Source organism: Rhinolophus sinicus, chromosome 1 (assembly GCF_057876585.1).
Source record: "Rhinolophus sinicus isolate RSI-liver-muscle chromosome 1, RSI-T2T, whole genome shotgun sequence".
NCBI lineage: Eukaryota > Metazoa > Chordata > Mammalia > Chiroptera > Rhinolophidae > Rhinolophus > Rhinolophus sinicus.
Window position 1 is genome coordinate 164,211,002 of NC_142501.1, and position 23,503 is coordinate 164,234,504.

Genomic DNA, 23,503 nt, shown 5'->3' on the forward strand with positions numbered 1-23,503 from the left:
GTTTCCTAAACCGATTCTATTCTGAACCCTCCTTCCTAAAAATTACTATTGAGCAGAGATTTTACAGTATCATCTGCTGCCTGCTGCTTATAATTGACAAGTGATTGCTAGATGAAAATTTGCTAGATGAAAATTGTCTAATTAATCAGCCTTGAAGAGAAGTGAAAACTGTGCCCTCCATCCAAATGCACAGATCATTTTAGTGTTGGTGCTTTCTATTTTTGGAGCTTGGGCTGATGGGAGCACATGCATACCAGCTGTTACTCCCACTGGGGCCACTTCACCTTCAGAATGCGGGCAGCTGAGTCCTTCATACATTACACCAGGTGATGTAACACCTTTATGCACTTCATCCTCGGTCATATTCACAGGCAGGGAAAGGAAACCTCTTTCAGAGAAGGGCAGACACACAGCAGGTGCAGAGTCCACTTGCACAACACCAGGAAAATGGAAACCGCACTAATAGTATTCAAGTAACACTCTTTCCAATCCTCAGTATTCTGAATGGACAGTTTATTCTTTCTGAGTCTCTCCACCATTTAATTTATGATCATTAAAAAAAAAGATGACTTCTGAAACGTGAAAATGTACTTGGTAGTTAAAGATAAACTGAAGAAGAACTGAGCTCTTTGGTGGAGAAAAATCCATTTAGAGTCTAAATCAGGGGTGTCCAAACTGTGGCCCGCGGGCCAACTGCGGCCCGCAATCTATTGTTAATTGGCCCACAGCAAATTCCAAAAATATATTTAGTTTACTTAAATAAACAAGGTGAGGCAATACGTACTTCACCTCGAGTGAGTGGCCCGGCTGTTTGTGTATTTTACCGCATATGGCCCTTGGTGAAAAACGTGCAAAAAAGTTTGGACACGCCTGGTCTAAATTAAAAAAAAAAAAAAAAAATCCGCCTAAGAAACTCAGAGATTGAGCCACCAGGGTTGGTTTGGAACCTGGTCTTTAGGTGCTTCACCTGCCAACCTGGTGTTTAGTTTCTCTGAGTCACCCTCTCTTTTATTTCTTATTCCTAAATGTATGATTTTAATGGACTTTCTTTACTTAAAGTCTTAGCAAATGTCAAAAATACAAATAAAACATGGCAACACAGCTACTACCTTCTTCTTAGCATTCTCTTTTTAACTTCAGGGTTTACCCTTTAATATTAGTGTATGTATATACATAATAAAAAGAAAAGGAAAACAAAAGTTGATTCACCTTAATTTATTGTTACATTTCATCGATATCTGGACTGTACGTGACCTGGCAGGTTAAGAAGTTAGAACTATTAGTATCTGAACACCAAATAAATGACAGTGTAACAGAAAGTATTATGACAGAATTCATACAGTAAGAAAGAGATGTTTTACCAATTTTATTCAGGAGACTCCCGCCACTAACTTTGGCTGAATTTAAATTCCAAGTCTCTAGAAAATCTATTTTTTGGCTGAAATTTGGAACCAAGCTAAGGTCAGTGTTAGTCTTAACATTAAGCATTCAGCTTAATATTAAACCTTGTAATGGACGGAGAGGATTCATTTGCTTAGTTTCTTTTTTAAAGTGCCAGTCACACATTTGAAATGTAGCTCTGAATTGTGTTAATTTAGTGAAAATCATGTGTCAGACGCAGATGTTTACTTGCTTTTTGTAATCTACAATGTTAGTCCAATGCATGTGCCTGAGAATTCTCATACACTCTGAGAATGACTTTGATTTTAAAGTAGGTTACACTCAAAGCAGCTATAAACTGTGGCCATGCCCATTTGCTCCAGTATCCTGAAGAGTGAGTAAGTGTGTGTGAGTGTGTGTGTGTGTGTGTGTGTGTGTACAAATAAAAATGAAAATGACTAGACGGAAGCTAAAGTAATCAAGACAGTCTGATATTGGCAAAAGAATAAAAAAATAATAATAAATCAATAGGACAGAATAGAGAGCTCAGAAATAGACCCACGCAAATATACTCAATTGATCTTTGACAAAGAAGCAAAGACAATACAATGAAGTAAAGATAATCTTCTCAACAGACAATGCTAGAACAATAGGACATCTACATGCAAAAAAAAAAAAAAGATGAATATAGACACAGACCTTATACCCTTCACAAAAATTAACTCAAAATGGATCACAAACCTAAAGGTAAAACACAAAACTATAAAATTCCAAGAAAATAACATAGGAGAAAACTTAGATAACCTTGGGTGGGGTGATGACTTTTTAGATATACCACCAAAGGCACAATCCATGAAAAAAATAATTGATAAGCTGGACTTCATTAAAATTAAAAACTTCCATCTTGTGAAAGACAATGGCGAGAGAATGAGAAGACAAGCCACAGACTGGGAGAATGTATTTGTAAAAGACATATCTGATAAAGGATTGTTATTTAAAAAATACAAAGAACACTTAAAACTCAACAATAAGAAAACAAACAATCCGTTTTAAAAATGGGCCAAAGACCTTAACAGACACCTCCCTACAGAAGATTTACAGATGGCAAATAAGCACACGAAAAAATGCTCCACATTATATGTCATCAGGGGAATGCAATGAAAACAATGCGATACCACTACACACCTAGTAGACTGACCAAAATCTGGAACACCTGACAACACTCAATGCTGGTGAGAATGTGGAGCAACAGAAACTCTCATTCGTTGCTGGTGGGAATGGAAAATAATATAGACTCTTTCAAAGATAGTTTGGCAACTTCTTGCAAAACAAAATATATTCTTACTATATGATCCTGCAATTGTGTTCCTTGGTATTTACCCAAGGGAACTGAAAACTTATGTCCACACAAAAACCTGCACACCAATGTTTATAGCAGCTTCATTCATGAGTGCCAAAACTTGAAATCAACAAAGATGTCTTGCAGTAGGTGAATGGGTAAATAAACTATGGTACATCCAGATGAAGGAATATCATTTAGCACTAAAGAGAAATGAGCTATGATGCCATGAAAATACATGGAAGAACCTTAAACGCATATTACAGAGTGAAAGAAACCAATCTGAAAAGGCTACAAACTGTATGATTCCAACTCTATCACATTCTGGAAAAGGCAAAACTACGGAGACAGTAAAAAGATCAATAGTTGCCAGTTGCTGGGGGAAGGGATAAATAGGCAGAGCACACAGGATTTTTAGGGCAGTGAAACTACTCTATACGATGATACTATATGATGGTGGATACATGTTATCATGTTATTATACACTTGTACAAACCCATAGAAGGTAGAACACCAAGAGTGAGCTCTAAGGTAAACTATGTACTTTAGGTTATTATGATGTGTAAACACAAGTTCATCAATAGTAACAAATGCAACAATCTGGTGGTGGGTGATGATAGTGGGGGAGGCTCTGCATGGGGACAGGGGGTGTACATGGGAAATCTCTGTAAGTTACTCTCAATTTTGCTATGAACCTATGTCATGCAGGGTCTCTGGCCCGGCTTTCGGCTGGTGGACACAGAGTATGGTGAGGCCCAAAAGGAACAACAATGGAGCCACAAACAGGAGAGTCATACCACTACACTCTCGATGGCAGACGGTCGAGAAACAAAAGCAAACATCTGCCAGTGCCCCAACGAGGGGTCCTCCTGCACCCCAGTCCCGCTGGCAGCGGGATGAGACACAGGAAATAGGATCAACATGATACACAATCCACTTGCTAACGGCACTTGCTAGCCGCAATCCGCTCTCCACTTCTCAGCCAGCCAACCAACCCCCTAACATAGCCATGGCAGTTATATTAGTAGCTAATGGCTAATGGGTAACAGCTGATGGCCACCCAGCCACAGCGATGGCCATCCAATTATAGCCAATGGCCACCTAATAACCGAGCCAGCACCTTTCCATGTGAGGCCGAGCCCAGAAACTGCTCTCTGGGACTCTGTCCCCACACATTTTTGCATTTTCTAAATTTGTTTTACAATGAACATACATTTATAAAAATGAAAATAAATGTTATTTTTATAATGCTTAATATTTACTTCCATGAGCCAATTTGTCAACTAGCCCACACAAAAATTAGAAGAATTTAAGAGGAATAGGTTGCTTTTTCTTGCCTGCTCACACAACCACTTTCTGCAAACATTTCCCACGAGGAGGAGGGTGAATTTTTGAAAACTAGGCTTGTTGACACTGCACACAACTTCTTCTGCCAAGTTGAGTGTTCAAGGTCAGTGACTGAGCTGGGATGATGGCATTTCCTTCATAATAAGATAAAAAGCCAGAATCTGCTGTGTTTAGAAGACAGTAAGCACTTGCTTTTCCTGCTTAATAGGGCCTTGAAGATCAGGTCCAAATAGACATCTCCATTCAGAAAGATGGATTCTGCTGCAGCAATTTCACACTAATAGGTAACAATAAATAAATTCCCTCCCAGTGAGGGGAAAGACTACAGAAGTACTGATTCAGATACAAATTTTCAGGACAGGCCAGGGTCCTGATTGAATCACTTGAATGAGTAGATCAGTAATCACTTGTGTGGGTTTTCTTTTCTTTTAATTTACTGAAAAAATGTTTCATACATTTGCAATAACATTCATATAATTATCATTATCTAGTTCTAAACCTGTATTTCAAACCTTATTAAACCAAACATTTCAACCCAAAAGTCAATTCTGTGTTTTCCAAGAGCTTTTCATGTTAAATATTAGTATAGTTCCACAGCATTCGTCTTTGGTTATGATAGAGGTGAGTGTGCTTACTACAACTGGTTCTCCTCTCCTTCCTGAATACATGGGTAGTCTTCCTAGTCTCCCTTGAGGTGATGATAGAGAAAGATTGGGTCATATTGGAAAAAGGAGCAAGCTCTGAGCAAACATGAGCAGAGTTATGAATTATCCCTGTTCTCTATTATCTCGCAGTAGGCAATAGTAAAGCGTCATGCTGAGGTGATGGTGGAGAATTTGTCAGCGTGGGCATCTGTTGTGTTAAACCACTGAGATTCAGGAGCTAATTTGTTACAGCAGCATCATGTAGCCTATACTGACTAATATGCTGGCAAAGATATTGAAGACATTTATGCCCAATAAGAGAGGAAAATCCTCAAATACAGAAACACGTACATGCTTCATCATTTGTTCCATGGAACACTCAGATAATTTCTGACTTATGAATATGACCCCTCTTTTCTTTTGCTCAGGTAACACAGATAGATGATGGAATTCATTAATCTATTCAACAAGTTATGTTTGAGAAAGGCACTTTTTGGATGTTGCAAATATAGCACTGAATAAAACAGAGAACATTCCTGCTCTTAGATTCCATGGAGTTTAGATTCCAGGGGCAAAACAAAATAAGTAAATAAAAGTTAAAAGCGTTACTAAAAAAAGAATAAGTCAGGGAAGAAGGATAGGGAGTATCAAGGGTGGGGAAGGGCTGCTACATTCCCAGTATTTGTGACAATGTCTGGCACCAAGTAAGTCTGCAGTGAATGAGGGCCTGAGCACTGGAGAATACTCACTACCATGTTTCCCTGAAAATAAAACCGGGTCTGGTATTAATTTTTGCTCCAAAAGACACATTAGGGTGTCTAACATAAGTTCAGGGGATGTCATCCTGAAAAATCATGTTAGGGTTTATTTTCTGGTTAGGTCTTATTTTCGGGGAAACATGGTATAATTATATGAACTCTCAGCTTCCTTTCTTGGATTAGTCTTACACATCTCTCTTTAAGGACTTGCCCTATTTCCTCCATTGCCCAGTAAGTACAAATGACAGGTGCTAACCTCTGAAAAGAAATAGATCAGCCTCCATTAGAGATGTTCTTTAGACTCCTTCTCTGATTGCTCACTGTTTTCTCCTGTCCAAACTGGTCTGTGTGCTGAATGTTGGTTTCACTTTTCCCTTATAAGCCTACTCTTGATTCTCGAAACTTAGTAATGATATTTAAACTCCCCAGGTAATTCTCAATTCCCCCTCAAGAACTTGACTCATTCACTGAATTGGAGATGTCAATTGATATCTGTTCATCATTTGGGGGAAAATTTGAAGGAAATTTTCTCATCCTCATCCCCTGATATCTAAGCAACTACATTTTAGACCACATAATCCCTTTTCTTTATTTCTCTCCACCTACCCCCATCCAGGCTTCAGGTAATTTAACTAATGGTGAGCACCTGACCTAAGCTAATCCTTTGCTTTGCTAGTACGTATTAAAAAAAAGATGAGCTGGGACAACTAAGTTCTCTGTCTCTTAAGTTTAAATTAAGTCATGCAGACAGAATGGAAAGGGGTGGCATTAATAGTTATCCTCAGACAATAGGCATGAACCCTAAACCTTCCAAGAAAACTGGGATATATAATTACCTTCATAAGGGATTAAGGAAGGGAGTCAAGATGTTTTTCCTACGGAGATGACTTCGCAAAAAGTCAAAGGTATTTATTTATTCAGCCCTTTCACGATTTTGCAACAATGCTGAAATAATTTCCATTCATGTCCTTTGCCCCATTCCACACATGGGTCACCTGTCTTAGGAGTTTTCCAGGTTTATGCCCGGACATTACCACCAGTTCTGCCTTCCTGGGGTGGCTGCCAGTTTCTCACCTGCACCCTAAAATATTTCTGCCCAGGAATTTGCTCCGATGGGTCCTTTGTCTCTGCAACCACGGTCTGACACTTCAGCTGCTGGTCTTCTCTATACCTCTTCAGTGTGAATGACAGAGGCTGGTCCAGGTCCAGCTGCAGGAAAAGGTAAAGGTCCCCTGGAGCTGGCTGGTGGGGAAAGAGCAGTGGCTCAGGTTTTGCTGCTAGTATGGATTCTTCCTCCTGATTGCCGTTGAATACGATTTAGGGGCATAATGAGGGAGGGCTGTCGTGCTCACCACATGCAGGTTTCATCAGTATAAAATCTCACTCGGCAGATGAACACAGACAGATGCACGTTTCTTCCACCAATGAAATATTAAACATGACAGGTGCATTACCCATCAGGAGAGCTGCATACAAAATGCATGTGTAACCCATAAGGTCTTCCCCATTCCCTTCCTCCCGCTTGGCTGGGGGTTCTGGGAGGTGATATTCCTCCTGCAGTGCTGCTCAGATATTCAAATCCAAAAGTTATGGCCAACAGTATCCTTGGGAAGATAATTTAAAGGCTTTTGGCTTTAAATTAAGAATCCATTAAGATAATAAAATGTTTTCTTCGAGTTTATTGTTATTCTGCCTAAGGGATCTGTGGGGGAACACAGGGTAAAAACTATGGAGAGAAAGATTCTCGTCACTATGGAAACAGATTCATTTATTTTTATGGGCTGATTTCTAATTCCTCTCCCTGGGCAGAGCTCTCACTAACTTCTGATGCTGAGAGATTATGCTTATTCAGAGAACATTGTGCTGCTTGCGGGAGAACAGAGGCAGAGAAAGAGGGCTCAATAAAGAGCCAAGATGTGTAAGAATATCTTTCCGAGGAATTGACTCCAATCAGAATAGTCAACGGATTGAAGTGAGGAGGCTACATTCAGAATTCTGTACCAACAGAGGAAAACGCAGCCCCCTAATAGGTACTAGTTTGACATCTATCCTTAAAAAATGCAGAACACACACAGTAGGGTTCAAGAAGCATAACTTCTGCCTGACATTCTATCCGCTGGCTATGTTAGGCTTAGACCCTAATGATACGTCCTACCTGTGTGCAGATATGATCACAAAGGGTGGCATTCTGTAGCAACCACAATTTGTTTCATGTCCGTTATTTTTAACTACTTGAGTCTTACTACTTGCAGAGTTTTTATTCTTTAATGGCATGCCAAATTCTATCTCCTACGAGCAGTATTTTTATGGGTATATCTCACAGTGTCCCCACTTCCACGATTAGTAAAATGGCAATAGTGATATATAGCAACTTCCAGGAATAAAGGAACATTGTGATTGATGGCTGCTATTATGCTGAGCTCTCAGCCTGAAAAGTGTTGGGCATATAAATAGCATGTTGATGATATTACTCAATCTTCGTTCAGTGATTTATTTGCATGAAAACAACACTATGCCTGGTCATTCAATGTGCTGTGCAATCCCACAAACTATGAGGGTGGCCAGCTGAATATGTTTGCATCAGAATTTGTTTAAGGTTCTGGAATGCACACCTGAATAGTGTAGGCAGGACTGGTTGAAAGACTGGTGGAGCAATTCATCCATCAAATCTGATTGAACATGTACCACGCCCCGTTCAGGCCACTCAGACATTAACCATCAGTCCTGGAAAGCCTTGGGAGCAAAGCCAGTGAAATCATGATTCAGCAAGTTGGGGTTCAGGTAAAGTTCAATGCAGTGTGTGTGTGTCTGTGTGTGTATGGGGGGGTGGGTGGAAGAAGGTTGTGAGTGTGCTGAAAGTTTCCCTCGGGTGTGGCAAAATGTTCCTTACTTCATCTCTAGTATAGAGATTGGACTATTTTAAGAATTGGTTTTAAAATGTCTGAATATTGTGGTTTCATATTGCCAAATATTTGACACTGGGAGACCCCTGGGGGTTTGACTACCTTCTTCATTATTATGTTTCTTTGCTCATTTCAGTGCACGGATGCACACAGCCTTTCAGGATGCTGTTTACTGCCTTTACCTGCCTCCTGACCAAAACACTCTACATGATACTAAAAGCAGGATGCCCAGTTGAGTAAAAATATGTGCAAGAGAATCATCTGTGTAAGAAAACCTGGGGTGGAAGAGTACACATTCCAAGGGCATATTCGCCAAAGCACTGTCGGGGGAGGCAATGTGTATTGGTGGGTTTAGGCGAAAGCGCTGGAACTCCTCTGAGTTAGAAATAAAAGATTAGAGATATACCTGTAGTAGAAATATGCAGCGATGGCACATTTCACGTCAATAATCACATATTGAGAAACGTGCAATGTGCTATGCAGAAGGTTCTTGGCCTCAATGACTCTGTAGTCAGGTGGACAATGCAAACACAAAAATAATGAATCACTGGAAAGAGGAAGTAGGGGGGAGGTGCCTAAGATGATGCTAAGATACTTACTTGAGTGACTAGCAAGAAATACATGAGGATGAGCAATTAAATATCTTTTTTCAAATATTATAAAAGCAACAAGTATTCACTCCTCCTTGCCACAGCCCCACCCAGGGAGACAATGCTAACAGTCTGCTCAGCAACCTTCCACTTCTTTCCCACATCCATTCAAGCACACAAACACACATATAGATCCATATAGGGTTTTTTGTTGTTTTTGTGATTTCTTGTACAATAATGAGAAAATATTATGTACATTACTTTGTAAGTTGCTTGTTGACTTCAGAATATATCATGGACATCTTGTCACATCAAAGAGCTGCATAATGGCTGTAAGTCACTGTCATCTATTCTCCCCTAATCGGCATTTAGGTTGTTCCCAAGTTTTCACCACTACAAACAATAACCATCCTTACATATATACTCTTGTATGGAGAGGTGCTTTGATTTCAATAAAATAGAACCCAAAAGTGGAATTGCTGGGTAAAAGGGTATATGTACTTTTCATTGTAACTGAGTCTTCCAAATGTCTTTTCAAGCAATGTGAAGCAATTTTTGCTCTATCAGCAATAAATGGAAATCCTTGGTGATGATGAGCAACTGTGAGAATTGGGGTCCTGGGTGGTGCAGGGGAAGGAAGGGAATAGCCGTTTAGTTTGATTTTCAGCTAATTAAATCTGACATGCCTGCTGAACAGCTGTATGCTGACACCCAGCAGGCAGTGAGACGCTTAGCTCTGGCACTAAATGGTCTCAGTATGAGTGAGGACACAGGAGTGGACGGAATTGCTCTGAGGAAGAAAACGCAGCAGAGAAGGGATGACATGGATCCTAAGGTAGTTCCCCCATCACAGAGCTCAGTGGAAAAATTAGGAATTAGCAAAGGAGGTTGAGAATGCGTTAAGGGGTAGGCGAGAAGCAAAAAGAGTGCAGACTAAGGGAAACGAGAGGAAGAGGCAGTTTCGAGAAGCACGGTGTGGACAATGGTGTAGATGCAGGGCAAGATCTTTAATCAGTGACCTGGATGTCTCTTCTTCTATCTTAAGAGTTGGGGCACAGAAATGTGAATTCCAACTTCCTGGGTTTTTTTCTTTTAATTTCATTTGTGTCACCTTTAAGGAGTAGAGTGATACAGATACTATGCCTTCCTCTAAAATCCATCCCAAAGCCATAGGAGATATAGTCAATAATACCATTGTCGGGACAGAGCCAGGAGAGCAGTTTCCAGGCTCTTGGCCTCACGTGGAAAGGTGCTGGCTCGGGTAGTAGATGGCCATCAACTGTGACTAGTTGGCCATTAGCTGTAACCAGTTAGCCAGTAGCCATTAATATAACTGCTGTGGCTATGCTAGCAAGTAGAGTTGGGTGGTTTGGCAGAGAAGTGGACTGCGGATTGCTGCTAGCAAGTGCGGTTATCAAGTGCGGATGGTGGATTGTGGACCATGTGGATCCTACTTCCTGTGTCTCACCAGGCCACCAGCGAGACTGGGGTGCAGGAAGACTCTGTGTTGGGTACTGGCAGATATTTCCTTTTGTGTCTCAACCAGCCGCCATCGAGAATATAGTGGTGTGACTCCCCTGTCTATGGCTCCGTTGTTCCTTTTTGGCCTCACCATATCCTGCGTTCTTATGTGGGGAGCGGAGTCCCCGCATGACAACCATAATAACTATATATGGTGTCAAATAGTTACTAGACTTATGGGGTAATGACTATGTACGTTATATGTGTCTCATCACTATGTTATACACCTGAAACTAATATAACATTGAAAGTCAACTGTAGTTAAAAAAATTTTTTTAATATAAAAAATAAAAACCATCCCAAGGCATCACAGCTTCTAGTGTTATGCTCGCCACCCCACAGGATGCCCTTCAGCCAAGCTGCCAAAGAGTTGGAAAATGGACGTGTTTGACTTTCATCTCGTTTCCCCTCCCACTGCCCTTTTTAGTAAAAGAAGTGCTAGCAATCACAGAATAAAAGCCCCTAAATCATTCACTGAGCAGAAAAACAGCCTCTAAATTATCAAAAGCTGATTACATCTTTGCTGACAGACACAGGCTGCGATGCTGAAATCTCACTCTCGTCAGCTTCTCTCTCTGGACAATGGAAATAGAGTCCTCATCTGCCTATCATCAAAAGTCCTCTTGATAACAAGCTCTAAACATGTCTCTGCAGCCCGCCATGTAATTATCTACGTCATACACCGCGTGACATTTTCCTATGTCTCCGGAGGCGATCCAAGACAGGAAGTGACCCGGACATAAATGAACACACATGTACACACTTAAAATGTTTATCCTCCAGGGAACAAGTATATCCCCCCTACCGCTCCCCACTCATTTCTTTTATTTACTAATGACCTACCCTGTTAATGAAGCTGGATATGGGGAGCCCTTCAGAAATGAGCAGCTATTTCATATATGACTAGGCCTGATCCCTGCTGGTCTGACAAGAATATGTGCAGAGAAAAGCAAGCTTTCTAACTTTGGCCTCATGGAGTCAGGTGAGACAGAAGTGTCAAATGCTGCTCCTCAGACAGGCTTTTAGGAGGATGGTGTTTGCACAACAGTCATAAAGGCTACCCTGGGAATTGCAAATTCCATTTGACTTACAGCAGCCACACTGGCCTCTGGAGACTGGGAGGATTTCAGCTGCAGGAAAAAAAAAAAAAAAACACCCAAGTCTTTGCACTGCCTGGAAATGAGGATGGATTGACAAAATGAAATAGCACAGTAGACTGGCAGGTCGATGATGATTGCAGTCGGGCGACCAGGGTTGGTCTAGCCCAGAGGAGGAAATTATCATTTTGATTATGTTCTAGAGGATCTATTTATGAGTACAGGTTTCCTGGTTGAGTCAGACTGAATATTTTTCTGGGTTTCAAAAATAAAATTTGGATACGAATACACAAACTTAGGTAAATTCTTTGACCTGGAGCATTTTCAATCATTTCTGCCTGATGAAAAGCAGTCCTAAAGGAAAAGAAAAACTTCCCATTTATATCACAGATCATTTACACCTGCAACTTGGCAGAAGTTTTATCTCGTTTTTTGGCAAAGAAAGACCAAGTATTTTCCTCTTCACTCACCCTCCCTGTCATGCCTGAGTCTTCTCCTCAGGTGGCTTTCTTGGGCTACCTGTCTCTCCCAGGTGACAGAGAACATTGCCTCTGTAAGAATGAGGAAGTGAAAGGACCGTGTGGAGGAAGAGCGGTGATGCTTTTACATGAGACAACCAGCAATTCACCAGATTTTGGATTCAGACAGAACTGAGTTCAAATTCCATCTCAGCTGCTCACAGGGCGCATGACCTTGGGCAAGTTACATTACTTTGTTTACCATGTGTAAACAGGGAACACAGTACCCAAGTCTTAGGATGGTGGTAAACACTAGAGGGGAAAAAATAAACAAACAAATGGACCCACACATACACATGCTGAATGTCCCTGGCACATAGTAGAACCATCATAATGTAATCGTTGTATTGAGGATCTAGATAATCCTATAAAAATGTGCCTGAGTTGTTGACTTCTAAGTAATGAACTAGTTTTATTGAATGTTAAGTGCCAAAAGCATAACTCAAGAAACGTTCCTTTTTTATTGTTTTTATCATAAAACCCACGACTTTTTCTCCTCTCAAGTTGCTTGGAGGATTTTTGGGGTGGGGATCCCAGTAGATCTAGATTGATTCTCATTTAATTGCACTAAGATAGAGAAAATTAGTGGATCAGGAAGCCATTTCTAATTTCTCATGTGGCCCAGGGAGTCCACATGATGACAGTTTGTCCCACTTGTCTGATAGGTCCTACTATAGGACTGCAAATCCCCAGCCAGCTTTCTCCTGAAAACCCCTGCCTCCATACTGCACAAGTTCTGGTCTTCCCACCCAAGCTCTGCTTATGCTCCCCCCTTAGAGTTGGCCTGGCAGAGGGTCCCAATCAGGAATGCTAGCTGTGACCAGAATGCTGGGGCTGGAGGAAAAACCCACTTGAACAACTCTTGGAATGACAAGAGCCAGTGGGTGAGCCCAGGCCACCTTCTCCACATTCCACAAACATCTGTGTAGTACTTGAGTTGTGCCAGGTCCAGGGCTAGGCACCAGAGACAGAGTGCTGAACAAGTCACACCCTAGTGTCTAATAGTGGGTATAGACACGTGAATGTATAACATTGTTGGTATTGCCCATGACTGGGAAAATAGAGGGTGCATGCAGGTGAAGCCCCTAGCCTACAGTGAGGAAAGTCACCCAGAGCTTCCCCAAGGAAATGAGATGGAAGACTAAGGAGCATCAGCCAGGCCAAGGAGGCTGGGATGAGGATGAGCAAGGAAGAAGTTTCCTAGCAAGGGAACAGAGTATAAGGCGAATGAGCTGACAGAGGAGCCAACGCAGAGTCCGTCAGCCAGGAGACAAAGGCCAGGGGAGGCAGTGCAGTGCAGCTGCCCCAAGGACATGGCTTTGTAAGTGGATCGACCTGGGGTCAGATGCCAGCTCCATAATCTTCTCTGTCCCCCTATACGACTTTAAGCAAATTTCTGAACCCCTCAAAACATCAGTTTCATTTGTTTGAAGGATATTATATCCTCCTCTTGGGATTATTGTGGTGACAAAATGAAATAATACATAAAAAAATGATCCAGCCATCTTCTCTGATACCAAGTAAATACTCAGTACGTGTTAGTTGTTGTTACTATTAATAAGAATAACAAGATGAATATTAGCTTCCGACAGCAGGAATGAGGCTGTGATGGTTTGGCTGAGTCTAGATCACAGGGGAAGCAGGAAGGGAAATGAGCTCCATAGGCCCAGGTGATGCTATCACTGCTGTTAAACTAAAGTTTTTAACTGGAAGTCTTTTTGTAAGTAAGGTTTTAGTGAGCCAAACATGGTAGCCCAAAGACTGGTCCTGGGGCATGGAGTCTAAACCACCAGCAGCATGGCTAGGTGGGAAAGACAGCATGTCCACTGCCCCAGAGTTTTGCAAACGTTTTTATACATCAAGTGGGGGGAGGGGAAGAAAGGGGTAGCCTGAAAGAATTTGCATGAGCTATAGACAAGGGGTGGAGAAGATGAAGTGGGGCCAGCTCTGGGATAGGCCCCAGAATCTGCATAAAGAAATATTCACTCCTGTAGATTGGCTGGGGCTACGGTCCTGGAAGCCCACGTGTAAACAAGGGGAAGCTCCTGGAGTTTGACGGTGTCCGGCTAAAATAATCTGTGGAAATCAATCTGAAGTTCCAACAGGCAAAACAAGAATATGAGAAATCTTTTGTTAATGGGTCAGCAGCCATTAACAAACTAGCAGCTCTGTATTTTTCTCTCACTCTCCAGCCACTGTAAATTAATTTAGAACATCTCAGAATTTTTTTCTTATTACCACATCAGATCTTTCTGTGGCTGCACCTTTGGTTATCAGCTCAGGATGATAAGTACACAGTCCACTCAAAAGCACAGGAATGAAACTCAGGCTCAAGTGAGTGGATCAGTTTCTCAATGTGGGGGTGGAGGTGGGGGGACTCTATTCACATTCTGGGAGGGAAAATTCTTTGTTGTGCAGGACTGTCCCTCACATTGCAAGACGTTTAGCATCTCTTGCCCCATCCACTATATTCCAATTGTCCCTACTCTCTGTGAAAACAACACTTCTAATCACCCTCCATGTTAGATGGCCCGCCATTCACAGCCAGCTTTTTAACCACGAGTATTCTGAATATGAAAATAGTTCTTAGTCAAGGAAGATTGGAAACTCTTAGCCTAGACAAGGTTTACAGAGGTTATCTAGAACGTCAAAGAATAGGCTGTATTGAAGGTAAGTGCTTCAGAACACATATATATTACAAATTGATAAATGCACAGTTCTTCAATGGAAAATCCAAAGTAAGTAAATAATATTCATGTTACTTGTAACTTTCTATCCTATATTCACTCACAAAGAAAAAATAACCTCAGTAACGACAGCAAGTTCTCATTTCTGATGTAGACTAGACCAATTATATATCTCTGGCAAACACACAGAATGAAGCAGAAGTTGGTACAAATTATATGAATGGCATAATTATGATTATGTTTCAGAATTGTCAGCAAATTAATTTCTCAGGCTGTTTTAAAGAGTTTTCCAGGCACTGGCTTTAGAGAAAACAAAACCTAGCATGAATTCCTTCCATCATCTCACAAAAAAGATTCAAGGCTGATCAGTTCTGTCTGTCTTTTCAGTGTTACTACTGGGTTCATTGAAACGCCATTTCTCCATATGTCCACCTTGCTCCTCCATACAAGGGTAAGACAAAATACCGTAGCATATGTCATGTAGGAGATAATCACTGAGACACTAGGCCACAGAAGGGATCGGTAGATTCTAAATTCCATTACAGAATCACTTTCTACTGTCCATTTTGGATCCAAATCACCCACTGCTTTATTAGTCTGGCATCCCGAGATCACTACCTGGGCAGCTTGAAGAACTGGAAATCATCTATGCCCTTGAGGATACAGATTATCTCCCTGCTGCCCACCGTCTGCCTCTCACACACTCTGCAAGCAGAATATCCTGTGAAAGGCAGCTCCATATGCTGTCTTACTCTTCAATAGAGAGCCACTCTGACTGGCCCGTCTGCTCGCGCCTTTTCAGCTCTGCTCCTCATCCTTTAGCTGAACAAATGAGGATGAGACCAGAGACGAGGAGGGAGGACAATCAATCCTTCTGTTTCTAAACTACAAGCCACGTGAGATTTACTGTGAAACAAGGTTGCTGTGTTTTACCTTCAGGGCAGAGAAACAATGCACGTTTTTAAAAGGATTTTTGAGATATTTGGGGAAGATACACAAGACTGCTAGAGTTGTATTGAAAATCCACAGTGATGAACATAAAGAAAGAATTAAGTGCAGTTACCTAGCCACAAAACCTACAGTTGGTGCCGCCGGGTTATGCAGTAAGGAAAGAATGGCAACTGAGAGATGTGTTTGGGGACATGTGTGACAGTGAACGGTGTGTGCACCACAGCTGTGACCTCAAGCCAGCTCTCCAAGCTTTGCTTTCTTTCTTTCCTTTTTTTCAGAAAAATGAAAAAACAAACAACAACAACAAAACTGATAATTTCCTCACCACCATTTTTAAAATGTGACATATAGAATAAAGTCTCAATCCGATCAATCAATTTCTAAAAAGACAATGGTAGATAATTTTAAATGTTTCAATAACATAAAATAAATCTAACAACAGAGAATAGTAGCAGTATGTCCTATAAGCTTTCCCAAACTTGGATTATTTTCTCATTCAAACAATAAGGCAACATAAGGCTAGACATATAAATTCTTGACAAGGGTGCCAAAACAATTCAATGGGGGAAAGAATGGTCTTTTCAACAAATGGTGCGTATCCATTTGCAAAAGAATAAAATTGGACTCCTTCCTCACACCGTAGATAAAAATTAACTCGGAAATAAATCACAGACCTAAATGTAAGAACTAAAACTATAAAGGTCTTAGAAGAAAGCACGAAAGTTAATTTTCATGACTTTTGGTTAAGTAAAGTCTTCTTGGATACATCAAAAGCATAGGGGACAAAAAAAAATAGATAAATTGGACTTTATCAAAATTAAAAACTTTTATGCTTCAAAGGATACCATCAAGAAAGTGAAAAGATGTCTAATCATTATGTTGTTTTGTATACCTGAAACTAATATAAAAAAAATTTTAAAAAGTGAAAAGATGAACTACAGAATGGGAAAAAATTTTTTTGCAGATTTCATGTCTGATAAGGGATTTGCATCCATAACATATAAAGAACTCATACAACTCAAAAATAAAAGACAAATAACCCAATTTAAAACTAGGCATCGGATTTGAGTAGACAGGTCTCCAAAGAAGATTTACAAATGGCCAAGAATGCAATATCTCTAAGCTTAAATTTAAAAAGAACATGATGAGATGTTCAACATTGTTAGCTATTAGAAAAACGCAAGTCAAAACCATAGTAAGATACCATTCACACCCACTAGAAAGGCAATAATAAAAAACACAGATTAAAAACAAGTGTTGGCAAGGGTGTCGAGAAATTGGGACCCTCATACATTGATAAGAATGTAAAATAGGACAGATGCTGCAGAAAACAAAATGATAAATACAGAGTTAACATATGATCCAGCCATTCCATTCTTAGGTATATATCCAAAAGAAGTGAACACATACGTCCAAACAAAAAATTATACAAAGATGTTCAAAGCAGCATTATTCCTAAGAGCCAAAAAAGTGGAAACAACCCAAATGTCCATCAGCTGAGGAACGGATAAATAAAATGTAGCATATTCATTCAATGGAATATTACTCAGCATAAAAAGGAAGTGCTGACTTTACAGACAGGAAAATTTAAGTTTAGAGTTCTTGCATCCCATATTCAAAGCCACACAATATTCCAGGGCTGAGCTAGGTTTAGCTCCTTGGTCTGTCTACAGGGTTCTTTATTCCCTATAGAATGACACCACAGATTGCTTTTAATGAATAGTTGCTCCATGCCAGGTACTTTGTACACATTATCTTACTGCTCTTCGCCCCACCTCTGCTAAGTCGGTATTATTATTTCTATATCTAAAGTGGAGAGATGAGCCAAAGGAGGAGTTAAAGGCCGTATCCACTTCCTAATACTGGAAACTGGGAATAGCTGCAATTTGAACCCAGGTCCATCCACTCCCAGAATTACCATTCTTTCTGCTAAATCATGATGTCCCTGTCAGGTTCTCAGGATAATCTTTTAATGCATCTCTGAAGTCTTTCCTGTTCCTTCCTTTCCCACAGATACAATGCTAGTCTGCTGCTCTGAGAACTCACTTTTCTATGAATTTCTGGCTGGACTCATTTCTATGAGAGTCACCCTCTCTCCAATCTTACTTTTCAGTCACCAGCATCCTCTAACAGACTATTTCTATTTCCCCACCACTTAAGAACATGCAGTGCCTGGGGAACCAAATCCAAATCCCTCAACCTGGAATGTGTGGGTCTCCATACTAAATCTGGCTCTACCCTAGAAGCACTGGGAGCTTTTAAAAGTCTTGTTGCTCAGGCCACCCTCCACACCGATTAAGTCAGAATTCCTGCATACGGGACCTCGTCATCAATAGCTTTCAAATCTTCCTAGGTGATTCAATGTGCAGTCAAGCACATTGGGAAGCATTGAACTGACTCCATAGCTACACCTCCCCCCTCTCTACGAGGCTCATCTCTTTCCAGTCCTTCACATCTACCTCTTCTGCTCCCACAGTCCGCTCATTGACTCAGGAGGATGCCTTCTCCTCTGCTCTCTGACAATTCAAGTCTCCCTCACCTGCCAGACTTTGGCCCGTCTCTACCCACTCCAGGAAGAGGTCCTTGAATATGCTGACCTCTGAACAAACCCCGTATCTAAATATGCACTTACAGACCAGACAGTGTAGTTGAAAACATGATCATATAATACTTTTTCTTACTCTTCAACTACAAGTATTGGTCTATAGTCCCTCCAATTGTGTAAAACATTAGTGCCAAGATCTTTTCCTGTATACTCTGTATTTCCACTGATGTTCCCTTTTCTGATTTCTCAGTACCTTGCAGCTTTAATACCAAACTTGTGTATCTGTTCCCTCCTTCAAGCATCTTGTCTGTCCATCCTTGTCCTGGTGCCCAGCTTCTGTGCCTCTACTCTCCATTTCTTCAACAGACCCTGCGTTTTTCATACCCCCAGGCTCTTGCCTCTGCCCAGAGTTCTTTACTCTCCCATCTGGCAAAATACAACTTGATTCATTTTCAAGGCTTCCTTCTTTATCAACTTGTCTATGATTCTTCCCTTGTCAGACAGAACTAATAGTATCTTCCTTCATGGTCCTACTGCACTTTATTTAGTGTCATACCAGTCATTTAGAACATATCATAATGCATGAGAGTTGGTAGGCCTCCCCTGCTTTTAAATAAGAAAGCATGGCAAACGTGCATGTGACAAAACAGTGGATTATTCAAACATAAACCGAACTTCTGATGCTGTATATTCCTTATGAGCCTGACAACAGAGTGCTGTTTTCATGGCTCCTAACCTCACGGGCAGGGCTGGCCTTTGGAAGGCTCTGGCTCACGACACCTGTGATTTTGTGCACATGTCATGGGTGTAGGTGTGTGCTGCCTTCCTTTCAATAAAATTTACCAAAAAAAAAAAAGGAACTGGTAGAGAGGCAAGATGTGCAAAACGTGTCCTTCTTTTTGAAGTCCGTCACTACTCAGAGATGACTAAAAAGACATTGGCATTGACCGAGGGGAGCAAACTTGAAAGTATAATGCTTTAAGCAGGCCCATGTCGTAACAGTTCTCCTTTTTAAATTCTAGATTCAAAATAATCTTGCAATAGTCCATTTAAAAGCACCCAGAGAAACTGTGACAAATAAGAATTCCACACCCAGGAGGATCTTATCAATAAGGGACTCCAGATCCCTCCTCTGAGAAATACACTCTTTTTATGGAGGACTAAGAAGTTAATTGCACATTTCCAAGTCAAATTGAGGTATGGCTGCTGCTATAAAAGTCGATGAGCTGAGATTTTTAATCTTGAAATTGCCATTCTCCCATCTCCACACTAACACATTATAATAAGGATAATAGCTAGAGAGGAGAAAGTATACAGCATGAGACTATAATTCTGACAACAATCTCCTGATCAGAAATTCAACAGTATCTAAAACAGTACCCAAAAAATTTCCCTTTTGTAAAAAAAAAAAAATATATCATTTTTCAGTTTCTTATTCTAAAGTCCCCTTGAAAGATCCCAGATTGAACTCCAAGTTCTTCTCAAATTCCCACTTCAACATGTGACACTGATGAACTAACATGAAAATTTTAGAAAAGATTTCGGAGCTGTTCCCATCTCAGCAAAATAACTCTTTCCCCTACTTCAGCCAAAGTTCATTATAACCCAGGTTATGTCAAAACAAGCATTCACAGTGAGTGATGTCATGACTTGTTTATAATATTTCTTCAGCGCTAATCAAGTTATTCCCAGGCTGACGCATCTTCAATGATAAATATGCATACATGAGAATGGAGGCAGAGTTCACTGGAAGTGGGCTGGGAAGATGAACAAGCACAGAGTAAAGGGAATCCTGGGAGACGTGGGCTTCGGATTTGCTTAGGGAAATGAGTGTTTTGGATATCTGGAGAGGAAAAAGTGATTCTGAATAAGAGGGACAGAACAAGCAAAAGTTCATGGGTAAGTAGAAAGAAACCTATCACTAGCTATATGACAGGTACCATTGTTTGCCTGGGCTAAATAGTGCCCCCGCCCCCCTCAAATTCATACATTGAAGTCCTAAAGTCCTAACCCTAGTATCTCAGAATGTGACTGTATTTGGAGAAGGGGCCTTTAAAACGGTGATTAAGGAAAATGAGGCCGTTAGGGTGGGCTCTAATCCAATATGCCTGGTGTCCTTATAAGAGGAGGAGATTTGGACGCAGATGAGACACCAGGGATGTGAACACCAAGAAAAGACCATATGAGGACACAGTGAGAAGGTGGCCATCTGCAAGCCAAGGAGAGAGGCCTCAGGAGAAATCATCCCTGGCAGTGCATTGATCATAAACTTCCAGCCTCCAGCACTGTGAAAAAACAAATTTCTGTTGTTTAAGCCACCCAATTTGTTGTATTCTGTTAGGGCAGCCTTAGCAAAATAATACACCTACCACACAGCCATCCACCCCCACCCCATTCTTCCTACCGGGCAAAGCCCAGCCAACCTTAGTCATCCAACTGCCTTTGCAGCGAGGGTATGGATAACGGAACCCATCCTGGCACAGAAGGGAAAGGCTACTCAGGGACTGTGGGGAAGGTTTTCTTCTGTCATAAAAAGGAGAGACAGGCAGGGGGGCAAATCTTGCCTAGGATGCTGTCCTGAAAGGACATTACAGCTGGCATTGTGGTAGCCATCTTGTACTATGAGATGAACACAAGAAAATTACAAAGAACCTGCCCCAGCACCCTTGACAATATTGAGCCACTGCCTTAACTCTTTAACTGCCTTCCTTAGATTTCTTGTCATGTAAGACAATGATTCCTATTGTCTAAGCCCTTTTAAATTAGATTTATTATTTGCTGGGTCCAGTGAGGAGAATGACCTGGCTAATGAAAGAGATTATGTAAGTGAGACCAAGTAGACCCAGGTTGTGGGGAAAAGGCCTTTGAAGGCTTTGTAGAACTGAGCAGAAGCATGAGGGGGGTGAGAAACAAGAATTAAAGTAAATTCTAGGTTTGTAGACTGGGAGCTCATGAGAATGGGGGATATCTATAAGGAGTGTGGATAACCTTCTCCTCCGGATGGAAGAACTTAGTTTTCTACGGCCATCTGTCTGAGTTTGCTTAATAGTTCAGCGAGGATTCAGGTGAAACTGCTGAAGGTAGAACTAGGTCTGTGGTAGCAACTGAAAGGCGATTTGGGAGGGAATCCTATCAGTGGCCCAAGTGGATGCTAATACTTCCTGTGAAGATATGTATATAGGCTGTCGCATCAGACCTTGAAGCATGGAAACCAGTGTTTGAAATATATTCATAAGGACTCTTGTTATCTGCTGCCAGTTTTACAATAATTCAAGTAAAATTCTTTTGAGCTGTCAAAACCTTGTGAACTGTGTTTCTATATGAGCTCTGCAGTGACAGTCTGGGGACCTGATATCTGGATCCAAATCTGCCACTAACTGAACAACCTCAGACAAGTCAACTTCTCTAGACCCCAGTGTCTTCAGCTATAGAAGGGGGTTTGATTGTTTGATGACAACAGTGACTTTTTTTTTTTTAAGCAGTGGAACTCTCTGTTGAGATAAATCATATTCAAACCCTCAATAACTAATAATAAAAATGGTACTACTAATTCATCATTATTTTATACTTAGAATCTTCCATGCTTTGTCCTAAGCACTCCAAGTAGATTACTTCATTTAATTCTCACTTTTACACTATAAGATAGGAAATTTTATTGTCATTACCTGTTTTATAGATGAGGTAACTGAGACACAGAGAAGTTAAGAAACTTTCCCAAGGGGTCACACAGCCAGTAGAGGGCAGGAAGTGTGTGTGTGTGTGTGTGTATAACAATATGTAAAATTGTTAATACAACAGAGTCCAGAAAAGTTGGCCTTCTCTTTCATCAGTGAGGCAGCCCTATGGCACTGTCCAGGGACCTGGAGAATCACAGAATGAAAACCCACCCGTCCATATGATCTTCAAAGCAATAATTTATGAACAGGGGAGGCAGAAGGAAGGGTATCTGAATGGCACTGGTGAGGAAAGAGTACATGTGATACAGCTTACAAATGGAGCAGCAGGTTGTCCCATTGTTTTGATTTGTGTTTAGTTACAATTTTGAATTTATTTTAAATTCAATTAACATCAATAATCTTATGAGGATAGCACAGTCCTATACATAAAGGAACAAAGGCTGTAAAATTTTTGAGAAACATTGATTAGGTAGCTCTGTAGATCTATGAATTTTCATTTCCCTGGTTCTGCCATCTGCTTAGTTTCTGCTCATTTTCACGACTCCTTGTTCAACTTCCTAACCCTGTATCAGGTAAGGCAGCTCCCACCCACTATTTTAGATCAGCCAATGAAAGGTGGGCACCCATGGGACAGACCAACCACCGGCTCCCACTAGTATAATAATCATTATAAGAGCTAACATCTACTGTATCCTTATTATGTGCCAGAAACCACAAGATTTGTACATATATAAACTGATTTAATCCTCACAAACCCAAGCATCTTCTACCAGCTGAGGAGAATCTCGTCAGGAGGCCTTTTGTGACCTGGCCCGAGTGCGAGGTCCTCCTGTGAGGACGCCTGGCACATGTCTCTAACCAAGCACATAGCTAGGAATAGAAATTCATGTGACTCATAGCTGCCTTCCTGAATAGGGTATAAGCTCCTGGAGCGCAGAAACTTTGTCTTATCCATCCCTGTGTCTCTAACACTAGGTACAGAGGTTGGCATAGAGTAGACACTCAGTAAGTGTTTGCTCATCACTAGCAGACCCCTCCACGTAGCTACCCCAAATGCTTCCCTCACCCACCCCTCCTTGGTTACCTCCACTCTAGAGACAGGAAAAGCGAGGTGACATTCCAGTTTTCCAAAGATTCTGGGAAAGACATTTATCTTCCTGACACTACAAAGTTGTCTGACCAGAAGGCTCTGTGAGGATAGGATGCTACGGCCGTTACTCTGTGATGATGAAGGAAAGACCAAAAGAATCTCAGGAACCCAGGACCAGATCCCAGATGTCTCTGAGCCATTCAACCTTTCCGAGAATCACCTCTCTCTGACTACCTGCTTTGTAAGACAAACTCTTTGTTAAAAACATTGGGGTTTCTGTTAGTTGAAGCTTAAAGCATTCCTTCTTATTCATGACCGTTTTGAAATCAATATAAACTGGTCCCTAACCTTAAAAAAGAGCCCTTACAAATAAGGTTTGCTGGAGTAAATACAGATTAAATATAGGACTTGTTAAAAACAATGAGCAATTTTTCAGCATAAGTATGTCCATTCAAT

The 23,503-nt window shown here is 41.0% G+C and overlaps 1 protein-coding gene and 1 long non-coding RNA gene across 4 annotated transcripts in view; one reads left to right on the plus strand and one right to left on the minus strand.

Annotated features, from left to right (window-relative positions):
• The window catches only part of RASGEF1B (RasGEF domain family member 1B), a 533,671-nt gene that overhangs the window by 160,297 nt on the left and 349,871 nt on the right, over positions 1-23,503 (minus strand). The gene's annotated exons all lie outside the window — the stretch shown is intronic.
• Positions 6,494-10,774, plus strand: LOC141568275 (uncharacterized). Its single transcript, XR_012491385.2, has 3 exons — positions 6,494-6,689; positions 8,168-8,249; positions 8,508-10,774. It is a non-coding gene; the product is annotated as an uncharacterized LOC141568275 (long non-coding RNA).